Source organism: Mus caroli, chromosome 5, assembly GCF_900094665.2.
Source record: "Mus caroli chromosome 5, CAROLI_EIJ_v1.1, whole genome shotgun sequence".
NCBI classification, from domain to species: Eukaryota; Metazoa; Chordata; class Mammalia; order Rodentia; family Muridae; genus Mus; species Mus caroli.
The window spans coordinates 75237004-75242368 of NC_034574.1; positions in this window are offsets into that span (position 1 = coordinate 75237004).

Below are 5365 nucleotides of genomic sequence, written 5' to 3' on the forward strand. Positions count from 1 at the left end.
TGTGGCCCTACTCAGGCCGGTTTTCTGCTTCCCTAACTAATGCAGTCTCAGGTACCGCACGCAATTGGATTGTAGCAGAAGCTGTGTTCCACTCACCAGAAGTCTTAAGATCCTGTGGCGGGTGTTGTGGGTAGCTGGCGAGTGTCAACAGACCCTGCGCCCTAGCTACCTCGGTGCTGGTCTGACTGGAAGAAGCTTGTGGCCCTACTCAGGCCGGATTTCTGCCTCCCCAACCAAAGCAGTCTCAGGTTCAGCGGGATTGGACTGGAGCAGAAGCTGTGTTCCACTCACCAGAAGTCTCAAAATCCTGTGGCGGGTGTCTTGGGTAGCTGGTGGGTGTCAGCCGACCCTGCGCTCTAGCTACCCATGTGCTGGTCAGACCCAAAGAGACTTGTGGCCCTTCTCAGGCTGGTTTTCTGCTTCCCTAACTAATGCAGTCTCAGGTCCCGCGAGCAATTCGTGAATATTCTTTAATGTGGGCATATTGCACAGATTTCTTTGAAACAGTGTAATATTACTCTAATTTAATATTTTGGATTTATTATCTATCATGTATTTTCCTATGTAAAAAAATCTAGTTATTGTAAAGCTCACGTAAAAACACATTGATTTTTTTTTCTATTAGAGGTCTTTAAGGCCATAAATAAATTTAGTCTTCTTTTGACAAGTTTAGAATCAAATGAAAATAGCTACCAAAAATAGTCAAACAATAGTTGCAAATGTTTCATGAGTGGTTGATGTTAGACAAGGATAGGAATAGGTTATAAATAATCTGTCTGTGTTAGAGGTACTCATCCTATGAGTACAAGACCTAAACAGAACACAATAGAGATCTTCTCCAGCTTCACCACTGGATAGAGGATAATTCAGGTAGGATCATGCCTACTTTGAAAGACAAAAGAAAGCAGTACCAAGAGACATTCTTACAACATTTTGTCTCTCAAAGCACCAGAAAAATTCTTTCCCCTCTTACCAAAGTAATTTGAGCTTCCTCTTGTATTTACTCCTTAAATTAATTCAGTGACTTTTCATCTAATTTAAAAATTACTTTGAGACCCAAGTCATACTAAGGACAAGTAACTAATATTCTAATGTCTCAAGAAGGTTTAACTCTAAGGATAGATTTGTTAAACTGTAAAGTCATAAATGTCAGTTTATATTTAATGTGAAATTATGTAAGGATCTAGAAAACCCTCAAAAATAAAATTTACTTCAATCTTAGAGTATGGAAATGCAACTTAAAATGTTTTTCCATTTTTATTAGTTCTTTGATACTTTTTAATGAAATGTGGTTTGATCATATCCACACTCTTCTCAACTCTTTTCAGATCAACCCTCCAGTTCCTGTCACCCAACTGTGTGTTATATTTCACATGTGTATTTGCAGTGGTGTGAAATTTTCTTTAACCACTCACAACAAAATTTCAGTTCTTTCTTAAACTTCAAAATTCATATATTATTTTTTTTGCTCAACTTTCTAATTTCTTAATAATTTCAGGGTTGCAGGAAGCCATGGGGCAGGTTCCAGGACAAACCATTGATTATAATGCAATTACATGGATAAAAATCTAGAGTATCAGATTTAGAATGTGTTTATAGACTTTTTTTTCTATTGGACCAAGTCAATTTATTTTGATTCCTGCAGTTTCAACCTCAATTAGGCTGATGACATCAGCATAAGAAGCTAATCTCTTCCCATGACATGGTGTGTGTGGAATGCATAGGAGCTATGGAGTCAGGATGTATTTGACAGAGCTCTAAGTGCTTAAGGATTTGTGTGTTGGTAAAGAAACCAGAGCATTGTGTCTCTTTTTTTGCCTCTCTTTTTATTCTTCTCTCTACTTTTCTATTTGTTTTCTTCTAACTTCTGAAGTTCTTTTGAGGCTCTTTTTGGTTTTTAAACATAAAAAGTGAGTCGTAGCTACTGGTTTGTAGCATCACAGCATAATACCATTGATTTGCAGCATGATGCAAATTTTAGGACCATTGAATCTGTACTATGGGAATAAAATCATGAGCAATGCATGGGGACTCTTTACGTCTTATCTGTAATTTTCAAGATTGTTATTTGCTTTTTAAAAATTCAATAATGTTTACCACTTACTTTAAATAAAAAGTGCATGAAACAGATTTTGGGACATGAGTTTTTCAATGTGATTACCCATTTAAAAATACACATGTTGGGTATTAGTGACATTCTTAAAGATGATTAAACTATTCTCTCTGGGCAGTTTAACAAAATTCTTATTGCATACACACTCGGCCATCTGGTTCACCTAAAGAGAGCTTGAGAGTGACGTCACCACTGTTCCTTGTCTGAAAATGCTGTGTGGTGTATGCAAGTGTTATTAGAAACACATGCTGGCTTAAAATGCCTGCAATTTCATTCATTGTGAGCCAGATTCTATTAGTAACAAACATTTCTCAAGAAGTTGGCTGTTGCTTTTCACTTTATTATATTAGTGCTAAAAGTTCAGCTTCTTAAAAGTTGTATATCATGTATCTATTGCACCAATCACAGTACTTCATTTATTCTTAAAGAAAAAGTTCCCTTATATGAGAATCTGTATATTATGGTTGGGTAGGCAAAGAAAAATGCTATCTTTTTACCAACACCCAAATTACTTTGCTATTAATGAAAGGAAGGTATCACACTGGATATTCTTAGACTTATTTCTACTGAGAGTTAAAAAGTACATGGAAAATTGCTTATTTTAGTGAAGAAATGGAGACAATATATCATCAGGAAATTTGACTCTGGACACAGGATCTTTAGAGGTTTTCTTTATGTCAGTGACTTCATTTTTAAAAGAGGAAAGGGTGTCTGCAATGAACTACTGAAATAATGGAGCAAATGCAAAGTCACGTGGATGAAAGAGAAAATGAGTCTTGAATGGAGACTGCAGCTCAGCAGAGTTAGATCTCTAATGCTTCATAAAAATATTTAAAACAGAGAAATTAAACTAAAAGTTAAAGGATTATTTTTAGTATTCACCAAGGTGAAAAGGCAAGGAGATATAGGTTATAGATTTTATAAATAACATTTTAAGTTTTGCTTAAAAATATTAGCTAAGAGTTGCCTCCTCCAGCTTTTCACACAAGAACTTCCTTCAGTCTCCATGGAGTAAATGTCTTGACTTCTATCTAGACTTCCATCTAGTGTGTACCCATATCCATTGTGTAAAATTATGGAGTCCTTACCTGTCATTCTGCATCCTTTATATCATCTCTAGGTCACTTCTAATACACAATAGAATGTAAGTGCTATATACGATATTGTTACGCTGAGTTGTACAGGGAGACATTGACAAGAGAAACACTTTGTGTATGTTCTATAGAATTGAATATATATATATTTGTATTTGTCTGAGTCCATAAAGGCAGAATCGACCCATTGACTCTAATCCCCCACCCCCAAAAAACCAACCAACCAACCAACCAACAAACAAAAAACCAATTTCCTTAATTAGCAAAATGAACTTTAATTACTTTCAGAAGTAATCAACTCTGAACATGTAAAGAGATGGTGGTAGAAATTTATCCTATAAATTAATATTTATTTGAGCAATAATAAAGATGGAATAGATATGAAGCCATGTGAATTTCCTTTAATTTTACTGCTATAGTAAACATGCCCCAGTCCTGATCTAAGTCAAAGAGCTGCCGTGAAAGGAAGCAGCTGCTATTGGTTGAAAGGCATGGGCTTTTGTGCAAAATGTTGGCAGTGTGTTTATGACATAAAACAAACTGTAACATTTAATATCCAAGCAAATCAAAAACTCATAGAATCCCAGCAAAAGAAGGTAATTGTTATGCTAGATGAGAGAATTAAGAGACCTTAGTCTGCTGTTCAGAATAAGGCCTATGGCTGGACTCTTGTATGCCAGATTAACTTCAAGTCTCTGATGTTCATCTATGTACATTACAAATTTTCTTAACAGAGTGTTTGTTCTTTAAATATTAAGTATTTGTACAATTTATTAATGTTATTTGTGACAATACAGTAAGAAAGTCATTACCTTCAGTGACAAGTCTATGTCTTAATGACTTTCAGATTGTGTTAAACAATTGAAGGCATAATTATCCTGATTTAAAGGTAAAGGCAACTGAAGGCATTTCCAAACAAAGTTTCCCCAAACTGGACATTCCAGCTTTGCATTCTTATTTTTCTCACAAAACCCCATATTGATAGACCACAGAATATAAATATCTCCTAGCTTATTCTACCGTCATCAAGGATTACAATAGAGAGAACTTAGAGCATTTAGATTCAGACTATAGAATGAATTCTCTGTCTGTCAACATATTTACTTTTCCTTGGTTCCAATTTTTCATTTGTAAAAAAGGTAATAGTTTTTTTCATTGAATGGTTATAATAACTATTCAAGTTATCACTTTTATATTGTTACTGTAACAAATCACAGCATATTTTATGCAATAAAACAACACAAATTACAGGTTCAGAGTTCAGAACACTAAACCCAACTCTCTCTAGGTTTAACAAAATCTTCATAAAGCTGGTTGCTTTTACAGGCTCCAAGGGACAGTCTCTTTTCTCAATTTGTTTTCAGCAGTTTAGGGGAAACTTACATGCTTCGTGCTTCTGTTCAACTATCTCAAGATGATATTCTCATATCAATATAATTTAGTTTACACCAACTCTTTTCTAATACATGAGGACACATTTGTGTGTTCCTTGGATTAACATTGGGATAACACTATGATGCTATGATTAGCTTGATCACAAATACAATGGTACATACAAGTACTTTGTGTCATTGATAAATCTGAGTTGCTCAATAAGTACTAAACTCATTATTTCTTTAAGAAATAAGATCATTATGGTTACTGCTTACTTGCTTCAAAAAAGATTTCAAGGTATTATGTTACTCAAGAATATGACCTCAATACAAGAAAGGTAAGCATCTAACATTTTCTCCCTCAGCTTTATCATCTAAAATCATTGTGTCCCCAAGTAAAATAAATACCAAAGTACCAATTTATCTAACATAGCCTTGGAAATTACTATTATACTCTTATACTCTGAAACTGAGAAGGGCCAGAAATCCATGCCCTGAAACAAGCAAAAGGGGAAAAGGGACATGACAAGATTTTCAATCTTACCAGATGGGAGATGCATTATTTTCAGACTACAGTAGATCTAGTACAATACTCAGCATATGGCACAATATATAGTTATAGAGAAAAACCTAAGTTGGGTAAATTAGGAAATTTTATCACTTTGACTTTAAAACATCTGTGGTAAATTTGAGTCTTCTTTTCTATTTCCTGTATCTCATTTTGTCTCTTTGTTTTCTCTCTCTCTCTCTCTCTCTCTCTCTCTCTCTCTCTCTCTCTCTCTCTC